The sequence below is a fragment of the Symphalangus syndactylus genome, chromosome 13 (assembly GCF_028878055.3).
Source record: "Symphalangus syndactylus isolate Jambi chromosome 13, NHGRI_mSymSyn1-v2.1_pri, whole genome shotgun sequence".
Taxonomy (NCBI): domain Eukaryota; kingdom Metazoa; phylum Chordata; class Mammalia; order Primates; family Hylobatidae; genus Symphalangus; species Symphalangus syndactylus.
This window is the reverse complement of record NC_072435.2, coordinates 37937843-37952150: the sequence shown is the minus strand read 5'-3', so window position 1 is coordinate 37952150 and position 14308 is coordinate 37937843. Positions and strand designations below refer to the sequence as shown.

Below are 14308 nucleotides of genomic sequence, written 5' to 3'. Positions count from 1 at the left end.
ATGCTGAAGTCCCTTTTTAAAAATGACATATTTGCTCTTTCTTTCTTTTCTTTCTTTCTTTCTCTCTCTCTCTCTCTCCTTTCTCTCTTTCTCTCTTTCTTTCTCTTTTTCTGTGGCCCAGGCTGCAATCTACTCGGCTCCCTGCTGCCCGCGGCGCCGCGGACTGCCTGGGACTGCCGGCGCGAGCCACCGCTGCCTGCTTTTCCTCCTTTGCCTGTAGGCACGCGTTCGCCATCTTGGCCACGCTGCTCGCCAGCTCCTGACGCCGAGTGCTCGGCCCGCCTCAGCCTCCCGAGGAACTGGGACTGCAGACGGAGTCTCGCTCACCCGGTGCTCGGTGTTACCCGGGCTGGAGTGCGGTGGCGTGGTCTGGCCTCGCGGCAGCCTCCGCCTCCCAGCCGCCTGCCTTGGCCTACCAGGGTGCTGGGATTGCAGCCCTTGCCCGGCTGCCACCCCGTATGGGAGGTGGGGAGCGTCTCTGCCCGGCCACCCATCGTCTGGGAAGTGAGGAGCGCCTCTGCCCGGCCACTCCGTCTCGGAAGTGAGGAGCGCCTCTGCCCGGCCGCCCCGTCTCGGAAGTGAGGAGCGCCTCTGCCCGGCCACCCGTCTGGGAGGTGAGGAGCGCCTCTGCCCGGCCACCCATCGTCTGGGAGGTGAGGAGCGCCTCTGCCCGGCCACCCATCGTCTGGGAGGTGAGGAGTGCCTCTGCCCGGCCACCCATCGTCTGGGAGGTGAGGAGCGCCTCTGCCCGGCCGCCCCGTCTGGGAAGTGAGGAGCGCCTCTGCCCGGCCACCCATCGTCTGGGAGGTGAGGAGCGCCTCTGCCCGGCCGCCCCGTCCGGGAAGAAGTGAGGAGCGCCTCTGCCCGGCCGCCCCGTCCGGGAAGAAGTGAGGAGCGCCTCTGCCCGGCCGCCCCGTCCGGGAAGAAGTGAGGAGCGCCTCTGCCCGGCCGCCCCGTCCGGGAAGAAGTGAGGAGCGCCTCTGCCCGGCCGCCCCGTCCGGGAAGAAGTGAGGAGCGCCTCTGCCCGGCCGCCCCGTCCGGGAAGAAGTGAGGAGCGCCTCTGCCCGGCCACCCATCGTCTGGGAGGTGAGGAGCGCCTCTGCCCGGCCACCCACCGTCTGGGAGGTGAGGAGCTCCTCTGCCCGGCCACCCATCATCTGGGAAGAAGTGAGGAGCGTCTCTGCCTGGCCGCCCCATCTGGGAGGTCTACCACGGAGGCCAGAAGCAATGTGGGGGCTGGATGTGGTGGCTCACGCCTGTGGTCCCAGCACTCTGGGGGGCGAGGCGGGTTGATCACTTCGGGCTAGGAGTTCGAGACCAGTCTGGCCAACTTGGCGAAACATGAAAAATACAACAGACAAACCAACCAACCAACTTAGTGACAACAAAACAGGTCTACCCTGGAGTCATACTCTAATTTTTTCTATTTTCCTCCCTTTCTGATCCTTTATCCCACTTTCTTTTTCTTCCTCTTCCTTCTCCCTCTTCTTTGTCAAATAGAAGATTGAGTTATTATCACTGATCCATATAAAGTCCCTCTCTCATTTATTTTAACTCCCACCCCCCATTTCTATTCCCCGACTTCCCATGTGCAACCTTCCTAATATGTTTGATACGCATCTTTTTGTTTGTATGTATTTTTAGAAAATGTTTATTGTTTTTGTGTGCAAAAAAAAATTAATAAAAATAAAAAAAAATGACATATTTGCATGTAACCTATGCACATCCTCCTGTACACTGTAAATCATTTTTAGATTATAATACTTCATGCATTGTAAATACTATGTAAATAGTTATTATATTGCTTAGGGAATTATTGAGAAAAAGTCTATACTTATTCAGTACAGTAAATACTATGTAAATAGTTATTATATTGCTTAGGGAATTATTGAGAAAAAGTCTATACTTATTCATCACAGGCCTCCCTAAGTAGTACATGTCAGCCAGAAAGTTACAATTTCCTTCAGTACACACAGATTCCTTTTGATAATTAACCTGAAAGAGTATGTTAATATTCAGCAAAATCCTAGTTTGTCTCTCTTGATTACCCAGGTATAGTGATAGTGATGATGATCACTGTATGGTGCCTAACATTGTGATTTGCTGAGGTGACTAGACATGTAGTATTGTAGATAAGTAGTGAGAGATCAGGTTAAATGGAATCTTCTGACAGAACATCAGAACAATCATCTATGTTACAAGAACAAGATTCTGACTGCAGATGTTGACTCTTTGGAGGAGGCTAAATAATACAGTCAGGATCTGTTTGGCTTGAGGGCTGAAGATCTGTAAGTACTGAGGATTCAATCTTCATAAATGCAAATGCGTAGTTAGAGACATTGTTATAGGAACCTTGTTCCTTTATTTCTTTGAATCATCAAATGTGTTTGTAGGCATGTTGTAATTACTCAGGTGAGGTGGAGACTTTGCTCCACTGAGGAATTTTACTTGAGGATAATAATCTTTAACACCTCTGCCTGTTGAAAAACTGCTGCAATGTTTTCAGGTCCCAATCAATGGCTCTGCATCTTCTAAATCTTCTACATCATCATAATGTCATTATTGTTGTCATTTTAGAGGATTTCAGCAGATTTTTTGAGTTCCTTGTTAGTAAACATTTGTCTTTGCTTTTGTGTAAGTTTTTCAGTCATCCTCGATCACGTCGGACAGCCTTTCCCACCAATCTCTTTTCCAGAATATTGAGTCAAAGAGGATTATTCTGTTGTTGTTTTTTTTTTTTTTTTTTTTTTTGAGGTGGAGTCTCGCTGTCTCCCAGGCTGGAGTGCAGTGGCGCGATCTTAGCTCACTGCAAGCTCTGCCTCCCGGGTTCACGCCATTCTCCTGCCTCAGCCTCCCAAGTAGCTGGGACTACAGGCGCCCACAGCCATGCCCGGCTAATTTTTTGTATTTTTAGTGGAGACGGGGTTTCACCGTGTTAGCCAGGAAGGTCTCAGTCTCCTGACCTCGTGATCCGCCTGCCTCGGCCTCCCAAAATGCTGGGATTACAGGCGTGAGCCACCGCACCCAGCCCAAAGAGGATTATTCTTATATGAAGGTTACCTTCTGGGTTTTTGCTTGCTTGGGAACTGTCACCACTTCCTCCTTTCATATTTCTCTTCTTTGAAATAGAAGTGCTTTTCCTAAGCCCATCTCAACACTAGGGCACACAACCGGTTTGTTTTCTAAGGCTTCATATTTGGAAAAGAATGTTGCCTCAGGATGAATGTTACCTCAACTCTCACCCATATCTGAGTCAGATGATATTTAATTGAGTTTGAGTTTAGGCTTTACAGCTAATTGTGGACTGACTCAAGACTTTCGATGCTGTTGAAATGAAATAAATGTATTTTGCATGTAGGGGTACAAATTTGGGGAGGCAGGGTAGAAAATTATTGAGTTTGTCTCCTGAAATTCAAGTGTTGAAGCCTTACTTCCTAATGTATGGAATGAAGATATGGGATCTCAGGGAGGTAGTTAGAATTAGATGAGATCATGAGGGTAGTCCCTTATGAATGGGCTTATAACGTTCCCTAGGTAGCTTTCTTTTGCTCTTCACCATATGAGAACTCAATGAGATGACAGCCTTGCTTGTACCATGAAGCAGACCCTTACCAGGCACTGAATCTGCCATTACGTTGACCTTGGACTTACTTAATAATTTCTTGTACAGTGAGAATTAAAAGTTGGTGGGTTAATACCCTTAGTACTTGCTATTTTGTTTCAGCAGCACTTGCTGGGTAAAATACAATTACGTTGAAAAATATGTTAGGGAATTGAATAGATATTCCTGTAACAAAGTATACAAATATGTGATAATCACATAAAGATGTTCAACATCTCTCTCTCATGGTTAGGGAAATGCAAATCAAAACCGCAGTGACATCCATACACCCTTACCTTCATTATTTTGCTACTACCTAAGAACAACAAAATAACAAATGCTGGGAACTATGTGAATTAATCAAAACTCTTGTATGAGGCCGGGCGCAGTGGCTCACGCCCGTAATCCCAGCACTTTGGGAGGCTGAGGCAGGCGGATCACGAGGTCAGGAGATCAAGACCATCCTGGCTAACATGGTGAAACCCCGTGTCTACTAAAAATACAAAACATTAGCTGGGCATGGTGACGGGCGCCTGTGATCCCAGCTACTCAGGAGGCTGAGGCAGGAGAATGGTGTGAACCCGGGAGGTGGAGCTTGCAGTGAGCCGAGATCGCGCCACTGCACTCCAGCCTGAGCGACAGAGTGAGACTGTCTCGAAAAAAAAAAAAAAAGAATCAAGCAGGAATCTTGAGCTGAAGATTAAAATAATTAAAAAGAATCAAGCAGAAATCTTGAGATGAAAAATGCAATTGACATATTGAAGAATGTATCATAGCCTCTTAACAGCAGAATGAATCAAGCAGAAGAAAGAATTAGTGAGCTTGAAGATAGACTATTTGAAAATACTGTCAGAGGAGACAAAAGAAAGAATAAAAAAGAATGAAGCACACCTATGACATCTAGGCAATAGCCTCAAAAAGGCAAATCTAGGACTTATTAGCCTTAAAGAGGAGGGTGAGAAAGAGATAGAGGTAGAAAGTTTATTCAAAGATTTAATAACAGAGAACTTCCTAAATCTAGAGAAAGATATCAATATCCAAATACAAGAAGGTTGTAGAACACCAAGCAGATTTAACCCAAGGAAGAATACCTCAAGGCATCTAATAATCAAACTCCCGAAGGTCAAGTATAAAGAAAGGATCCTAAAAGCATCAAGAGAAAAGAAACAAATAAAACACAATGGAATTCCAATGTCTGGCAGAAGACTTTTTAAGGGAAACCTTACAGACCAGGAGACAGTGGCATGGCCATATTTTAAATGTGCTGAAGGAAAAAACTTCTACCCTAAAGTAGTATATCTGGTGAAAATATCCTTCAAACATGAAGGAGAAATAAAGGCTTACCATGACAAACAAAAGCTAAGGGATTTCATGAACACCAGATTATCCCACCAGAAATACTAAAGGGAGTTTTTCAATCAGAAAGAAAAGGATGATAATGAGCAATAAGAAATCCTCTGAAGGTAAAAAAAGTCCCTGGTAGTAGTAAGTACATAGAAAAACACAAAATATTAATATTATAATACTGTAATTGTGGTGTGTGACCTAATCTTATGTAGAAAAACTAAAAGATGAATCACTCAAAAAAAATAACTATAATTTTTTAAGACATGGACAGTATGGTAGATATAAATAGAAACAACAAAAAGTTCTAAAGTGGGGGACAAGGTGTAGAGTTTTCATTTCTCTTGTTTGTTTATACAATCACTGTTAAGTTGTCATCAGTTTAAAATAATGGGTTCTAAGAGAGTGTTTGCAAGCCTCACAGTAGCCTTAAATTTTTAAAAATGTACAACAGATACATAAAAAACAAAAAGCAAGAAATTAAATTCTACCATTAGAAAAAAATTACCTTCACAAAGAGGAAGACAGGAAGAAAGGAAAGAAGGAAAAGAAGACCAGAAAACAAATGAAAAAATGGCAGGAGTAAGTCCTTACTTACCAAAAATAACATTGAATATAAATGGACTGAACTCTCCAGTAAAAAGACATAGACTGGCTAAATGGATAAAAAAGCAAAATCCAATGATCTGTTGCCTATAAGAAACATGCTTCACCTATAAAGACACACACAGACTGAAAAGCAAGTGATGGAAAAAGGTAGATATGACATGCCAATGGAAACAAAAAAAAGACCAGGAGCAGATATACTTATATCAGATGAAATAGATTTCAAGACAAAAACTATAACAAGAGACAAAGAAGGTCACTATATAATGATAAAGGGATCAATTTATCAAGAGTATATAACAATTTTAAATACATATACACCCAACACTGGAGCACCCAGATATATAGGGCAAATATTATTAGAGCTAAAGAGAGAGATAGACACCAATACAATAATATAATAATAGTGGAGACTTCAACTCCCCACTTTCAATATTGGACAGATCTTCTAGACAGAAAATCCACAAAGAAACATCAGAATTAGTCTGCACTGTAGACCAAATGGACCTAATAGATGTTTACAGAACATTTCATCAAATGGCTGCAGAATACACATTCTTTTCCTCAGCATATAGATAATTCTAAAATAGGTCAAAAAACAAGTCTTAAAACATTCAAAAAATTAAAATAGTATCGAGCATCTTCTCTGGCCAAAATGGAATAAAACTAAAAATCAATAATGAGGCATTTTGGAGACTATACAAATAAATGGAAATTTAAAATAGGCTCCTGAATGACCAGTGAGTCAAAAAAGACTATAAGAAGAAAATTTGAAAACTTTCTAGAAAAAAAATCCTAATGGAAACACAACATACCAAAACCTATAAGATATGGCAAAAGCAGTACTGACGGAGAAGTTTGTAGCTATAAGTTTATAAGCTATAAGTCAAAAAAGAGAAACTTCAGATAAACAAAATGCATCTTAACAAACTAGAAAAGCAAGAGCAAACCAAATCCAAAATCAGTAGAACAAAATAAATAATAAATATCAGAGCAGAAATAAATGAAATTGAAATGAAAACAGCACAAAAGATCAATAAAACAAAATGTTAGTTTTTTGAAACATTAAACAAAATTGACAAACTTTTAGACACACTAAGAAAAAAGAGAGAAGATCCAAATAAATAAAATAAAGTATGAAAAAGGAGACATTACAACTGATACCACAGAAATTCAAAGGATCATTAGTAGCTACTGTAGCAACTATATGCCAATAAATTGGAAAATCTAGAAGAAATGGACAAATTCCTAGACACATACAACCTACCAAGATTGAACCATGAAGAAACCCAAAACCTGAACAAACCAATAACAAGTAATGAGATTGAAGATGTAATAAAAATTCTCCCAGGAAAAAAAAAGCCCAGAACCCAGTGGCTTCACTGGTGAATTCTACCAAACATTTAAAGAAGAAATAATACCAATCCTACTCAAACTATTCCAAAAAAAATAGAGATGAAGGAAATTCTTCCAAACCCATTCTACAAGGCCAGTATTACTCTGACACCAAAACTAGAAAAAAAACATCAGAAAAAGAAACTAGTTAAAGCCCTGGTTCTGGAAGAGGTCACCTGGTTTCAGAGTAACGGACAAAATATAGCAGAAGAAAAGGGTTCAGAAGGAGACCAGAGGCTGTCCACCTCTGAGCGTAGCAAGAGGAAGAAGCTACAAAAGACTGGGCAGGCCAGTGAGGTGGGAGGGAGAATAGGTGGGTGTCCTATCCTGGAAGCTTGCAGGAGAAGGCATTTCAAGATGGGGACAGTGGTCAACTGTGTCACAGATCACTGAGAATTTGAATAAGATAAGGAATGCAGGTTAACTGTAGAGTTTGGCAAGTGCTTGGTCACTGGGGACCTTGGAGAACTGTTTCATTAGACTATTCATGGGAATAGCTTATATTGAAATGTATTACAAATAAATGGTAAGATGTTGCCTGGGGGCAGTGTTACTCTTGGAACTGCCAGGTGTAATCACTGAAACTGCCCTTCTGTGAGACCGCTTCTTTTTTTTTTTTTTTTTTTTTGAGATAGAGTTTTGCTCTTGCTGCCCAGGCTGGAGTGCAATGGCGCCATCTCAGCTCACCGCAACCTCCACCTCTCGAGTTCAAGCAATTCTCCGGCCTCAGCCTCCCAAGTAGCTGGGATTACAGGCATGCACCACCACACCCAGCTAATTTTCTTGTATTTTTAGTAGAGATGGGATTTCTCCATGTTGGTCAGGCTGGTCTCGAACTCCTGGCCTCAGGTGATCCACCCACCTCGGCCTCCTGAAGTGCTGGAATTACAGGCGTGAGCCACTGCGCCCGGCCAGACTGCTTCTTAGTGCTTGTTCAAACTAGAATTCACATAGGATGGGATCATTGTATACATGTTACTATACATCTTGCTATTTTCATTTAACATTTCATACACATACCCCTTATTTTTAAATAGATTCATAATTCATAGTGTAACTCTACAATATTATATTGAATCTTCATCCTAAACCACTAGATCATATGTGTGAGCATATTTCTGGTATGATTCTATTCCATCAACATATTCATCTGTCTTTGTGCCAAAGCCACATTATCTTGATTCAGCATTGTTAAGTCCTCCAATTTTTTTGTTGTTCATTTGTTTTGTTAGAATTGTTTGGCTATTTGTTTGCCTATTGCAGATCCTTTCCATATTAATTGTTTAATGCCATAATAAATTGCTATTTGTCTTTCCTTTTCTTGCCCCCCAACTTTTTTTTTTTTTTTTTACAGATTCAATGATCTTTTATTTTTAAAATAGACAATAGTAAAAACTCCTTTGTATTTACTCAAGTAGTTAGCATTTCTGGTGCTTTTCATTCTTCACAGATTTCCATTTGGTAACATTTTTCTTCTGCTCCAGGAATTCAATTGACAATCAGCAAGTATGCTGATTACAAACACTTTTAGCATGACTGAGTAAAGTATTTATTTTCCCTTTATTTGGAAAGATATTTGCTGAATATCGAATTCTTGGTTGGCATATTTGTTTTTTTAGTTTCTTAAAAATTTTTCTCTGGTCTTCTGGTTTGGATTGCTTCTGATAATAAGTATGTAATCAGTCTTTGTGTCTCCATAGTTAAGGTGTCTTTTTTCTCCAGTTTTAAAATTTTTTCATTATCTCTGACTTTCAGCAGTTTGACGATGATGTCTTAGTGTAGATTTTTTTCATATATTTTGTGCTTGTGGTTTGTTGAGCTTCTTGTATTTCAAGGTTTATAGTTTTCATCCAATTTGGAAAATGTGCGGCTGATTTTTTTTTTTTTTTTTTTTTTTGAGACAGAGCCTCATTCTGTCACCCAGGCTGGAGTGCAGTGGCACAACCTCAGCTCACTGGCAACCTCCACATCCCAGGTTTAAGAGATTATCGTGCCTCAACCTCTGAAGTAGCTGGAATTACAGGTATGCACCACCACACCTGGCTAATTTTAGTATTTTTTAGTAGAGATGGGGTTTCGCCATGTTGGCCAGGCTGGTCTTGAACTCCTGGCCTTAAGTGATCTGTTTGCCTTGGCCTCCCAAAGTGCTCGGATTAGAAGCATGAGCCACTGCACCTGGCCGTGGCTGATATATTTTTAACAAAAATTTTTATTCTATGCTTCCTCCTGCCTTTTTAGGAGTCCTTGTAGTTGTCCCATCACACAACTCATTGACGGTCTGATTTATTTTCTTATTTATTTATTTATTTATTTATTTTTTTGAGATGGAGTTTCATCTTGTTGCCTAGGCTGGAGTGCAATGCCGTGATCTCAGCTCACTGCAACCTCCGCCTTCTGGGTTCAAGCGATTTTTCTGCCTCAGCCTCCCAAATAGCTGGGATTACAGGCATGTGCCACCACACCCAGCTAATTTTGTATTTTTAATAGAGATGGGGTTTCACCATGTCGGTCAGGCTGGTCTTGAACTCCTGACCTCAGATGATCCACCTGCCTCGGCCTCCCAAAGTGCTGGGATTATAGGCGTAAGCCACCACACCCGGCCTCTGATCATTTTTTAAAAGTTACTTGTTGGTCGGGCGCCAGTGGTTCACGCCTGTAATCCCAGCACTTTGGGAGGCCGAGGCAGGTGGATCATGAGGCCAAGAATTCAAGACTAGCCTGGCCAAGATGGTGAAACCCTGTCTCTACCAAAAATACAAAAATTAGCCAGGTGTGGTGGTGGGCATCTGTAATTCCAGCTACTCAGGAGGCTGAGGCAGAAAATTGCTTGAACCTGGAAGGTGGAGGGTGCAATGAGCCAAGATCACGCCACTGCACTCTAGCCTGGCGACAGAGCAAGACTCTGTCTCAAAAAAAAAAGTTACTTGTAGCTGTGTAGTCATCACCACACAGCTCATTGATGTTCTGTTCATATTTTTTGGTCATATTTTGGTGAGTGTTTCATTTTAAATACCTTCTACTGCTATTCTGTCTGTCTCTGCTTTTTTTTTTTTTTTTTTTTTTTTTTTGTCATGGTCTTGCTCTCTCACCCAGGCTGGTATGCAGTGGTGTGATCATGGCTCACTGAAGCATCAAATTCCTGGGCTCAGGTGATCCTCCCACTTCAGCCTTCAAGTTGCTGGGACAACAGGCATGCACCACCACCTTGTGCTAAGTTTTAAAATTTATTTAGAGACAAGGTCTCACTATGTGGCCCAGGCAGGTCTTGAACTCCTGGCCTGAAGGGATCCTCCCACACCATCCTCCCAAGTAGCTGGAATTACAGAAATGAGCCACCATGTGTGGCTTCAGCCAGTGTGTTATTATTATCTTATTAGTATTCTCTTTAGAGGTGAGGTCTGGCTATGTTGCCACAGTTGGATTTTAATTCCTAAGTTCAAGTGATCTTGCCACCTCAGACTCCAGAGTAGCTACAGGTAGATACCAATATGCATAGTCCTATCCAGTGTATGGTTTTTATCCCAGATATAGTTACGTTCATCTCTAATAACTGGAATTGTGTCTTGTCTTTCATTTATAAATTGTGTTGAAGTAACACATACTAACATAAAATTTGCCATTGAAATTTTTTTTTTTTTTTTTTTGAGGGGGAGTCTCACTCTGTCGCCAGGCTGGAGTGCAGTGGCGCGATCTCAACTTACTGCAACCTCTGCCTCCCAGGTTCAAGCGATTCTCCTGCCTCAGCCTTCCGAGTAGCTGGGATTACAGGTGCCCGCCACCACGCCCGGCTAATTTTTGTATTTTTAGTAGAGACGGGGTTTCACCATGTTGGCCAGGATGGTCTCGATCTCCTGACCTCATGATCTGCCCGCCTCGGCCTCCCAAAGTGCTGGGATTGCAGGTGTGAGCGACCGCGTGTGCAATTCAGTAGCATTAAATACATTTATGACTCAGTGTGACCACTGCAGCTATTTCCAGAACTTTTCATCACTCCACATAGAAACTCATTACCCAGTAAATAAAAGAACTCTTCATTCCACCTTATCGTCAGGCCCTGATAATCTCTCTTCTACTTTCTTGCTCCATGAATTCTAGGTACTTCTAAGTAAAAGCCTACAATATTTGTCCTTCTGTGTCTGACTTTTTTCACTTAGCAAAATGTTTTCAAGCTTCTTCCATGTAGCAGAACGTACCAGTGATTCAGTTTTTTATGCCTGAATATTCTATTTTATGGGTAAACCACACTTCGCTTCTTCACTCATAGGCTGATGAACATATGGGTTATATCCACGATACTGTTTTGGGAGTTGTGAATAAGGCCGCCATGAAATTGGGTTACGTGTGTGTGTGTGTGTTGCTGATTTCTATTTCTTTGGGTGTATACTTAGGAGTTGAATGGCTGGGTTACAGAGAAATTCTAAGTTCACCTTTTTCAGGAATACTTATACTGTTTTACACAGTGGCTGCAGTATTTGACATTCTCCCCAGCAATGCACAAGAGTTGCCATTTCTTCCATCTTCTCTCACATTGGCTGTATAATAGCCATGCTAATGGCTGTTAATTGGAATTTCATTGTGGTTTTGATTTGCATTTCCTTAACGACCAACGATGGTGAGCATCATTTCATGTACATAATTGTCATTTATATATCTTCTTTGAACAACTTCGTTTATTTATTTATTTATTTATTTATTTTTTGAGACGGAGCTTTGCTCTTATTGCCCAGGCTGGAGTTCAATGGCATGATCTCGGCTCACCGCAGCCTCCGCTTCCCGGGTTCAAGCAATTCTCCTGCCTCAGCTTCCTGAGTAGCTGGGATTACAGACATGCGCCAACATGCCTGGCTAATTTTTGTATTTTTAGTAGAGATGGGATTTCACCATGTTGGTCAGGCTGGTCTCGAACTCCTGACCTCAGGTGATCCGCCCGCCTCAGCCTCCCAAAGTGCTGGGATTACAGGAGTGAGCCACTATGCCTGGCTGAAGAACTTTATTTCAAGTCCTTTGTTTATTTTGAATCGGGTCATTTTGTTTGTTTGTTTTTATCTATATTTTGTGATGTCATTTATTTCTGGAGCCTGGGAATTGGCTCTGACGATCTTCCTTGGTGGTTACCTGTAGAAATGGTCTTCCAATTGTCCTTGAAATGCTGATACATGTCAAGTTTGACATGGCTTACATGAATTTATGGCTCTTATATATAAAACATGGCTCTTATTTTGAATGACGATGGCTCTTATTTTGATGGCAGGCAAGGGTACATCATAATGTTCCACCCAGCAAGATGTCAGCTCATATTTTCTTCTTCTGGCCATTGATATCCAGTGTTCTGACAGATATTAGCCTAAAGCCCCTCTTGCCCTGTATGTTTAGATTTTTACATTTGCCCTGATGATTAAGGATGGTGTAAAATTTTAATAAGTCCTCCATAGTTTTTGGAAGAATGTGTTTTATATCAGCTATAAAATTACTTCCATGGGGTGCAGTGGCTCACGCCTGTAATCCCAGCACTTTGGGAGGCCAAGGTGGGAGGATCACGAGGTCAGGAGATCGAGACCTTCCTGGCTAACATGGTGAAACCCCATCTCTACTAAAAATACAAAAATTAGCCGAGCGTGGTGGCGGGCGCCTGTAGTCCCAGCTACTCTGGAGGCTGAGGCAGGAGAATGGCCTGAACCCAGGAGACGGAACTTGCAGTGAGCCGAGATCGTGCCACTGCACTCAAGCCTGGGCGACAGAGTGAGACTTCTTCTCAAAAAAAAAAAAATAAATAATAATAATAATAATAATTACTTCCATGATCTGATTCAGCCTACAAAGACATGCTAAAATGAGAAATGATTTCAGTTATTAATTACTTCACCATTCATACATGAGCATGTGTAGCTGTACAGCACTGAGCACATCCATTAAACATGCAGACAACCACCAAACAATGGGAATGGTCTCAAGCTGGAGAGAAGCTAATCCATTTGGAATACTGTGAGGGGCAGCATGGGCATTGGAGGATTCTCTGAGGTATGTTGGTTTCATCCAGCAATTGGGCAAGTTTACAAGTAGCGCACTGGGAAATAATTGGGTCAGAAATTTTGTGCATGCCAAGGCAGACAGAGCCAGTTGCCTTCTAAATTATTAAGTATCCATCATTTGCATCTATGTCCAACCCAGTGGAAGATTAGCACAAGGCAAAACATCAAAAGAAAGGAGCTACAGTGTGATCGGCCTAATGTATAATCTGCAATAGTTGTCTCCCCTTTGTACCTATTGATGTTTTCCAGTTATTGAGATTTTACTTGATAGTATAAGTCAAGGATAAAGGCAGGTTTGTAAATTCAGCGGAGATAAGGTGCCATTTTTGGCTTCCTGTTTAGCAGTCTTGTTTTGTTTTTGAGATGGAGTTTTGATCTTATTGCCCAGGCTGGAGTGCAGTGGTGCGATCTCATCTCACCCCATCCTCCACCTCCCAGGTTCAAGTGATTCTCCTGCCTCAGCCTCCCAAGTAGCTGGGATTACAGGCATGAGCCAGCATGCCGACTAATTTTGTATTTTTGGTAGAGATGGGGTTTCTCCATGTTGGCCAGGCTGGTCTTGAACTCTCGACCTCAGGTGATACACCTGCCTCGGCCTCCCAAAATGTTGGGATTACAGGCGTGAGCCATTGCGCCCCGCCTTGTTTAGCAGTCTTTTAATGCCCAGAGATGTAGTAGAAGTCCCCTTAGTATGGGCTAGACAGTGAACAATAGCCATTTTAGTAGAGAGGTGAACAACCTCTAATAGTGCCCCAGTTATGTGTGTTCATTGGCAATGGGTGTACCAGAACAAATTGAAAATGCAAAGGATTTTCGGATTGTGCCAATGGCAAAAAAGACTTCCAAAGCATATCCGGAATCAGTGTCAATGGTGGCAGTTTCCCCTTTGCCAACATGCGAGATCTAGTAAGAGCAACGAGCTAGAGGCTCAGGCTGATTTTACAGTGAGTAAAGAGTATTCCTCTATTGTTGCATGTGGAGAAATTATAACAAAACCAGTTAGTATGTTTTCCCTACAATTGTGTTAAGAGAGGCCTTCTCAAAATTATAGTAAGTCTAGGTCGTCCAAGGAGGTGTCTAGGAGATCTTCCTGTGGCTTTAGGACCGTTTCTATCTGTGCATGACAGTCATTGTCATGCATGACTGTCAGGAATGGGGTGGGGCTCTCCATCTTCAGGTCAAGGTAGTATAGTAGCCAGACTTACTGGGAAGATGTCAGAAATAAATCAATATGACAGAATTGAGAGTCCGGAAATAACCCCCTTTGCTATCATTTGAATGTTTGTGTCCCCTCAAAATTCATAGGTTAGAACTCAATCACCAGCACCACAAT

The 14308-nt window shown here is 42.1% G+C and overlaps 1 protein-coding gene across 1 annotated transcript in view; it reads left to right on the top strand.

Moving 5' to 3' along the window:
- The first annotated feature begins 2269 nt into the window (after window positions 1-2269).
- The window catches only part of ZNF823 (zinc finger protein 823), a 32299-nt gene continuing 20260 nt past the window's right edge, over window positions 2270-14308 (top strand). Inside the window, exon 1 of the mRNA XM_055237744.1 lies at window positions 2270-2288. The gene's annotated coding sequence lies outside the window, so the exon portion shown is untranslated. The remainder of the gene's footprint in view (window positions 2289-14308) is intronic.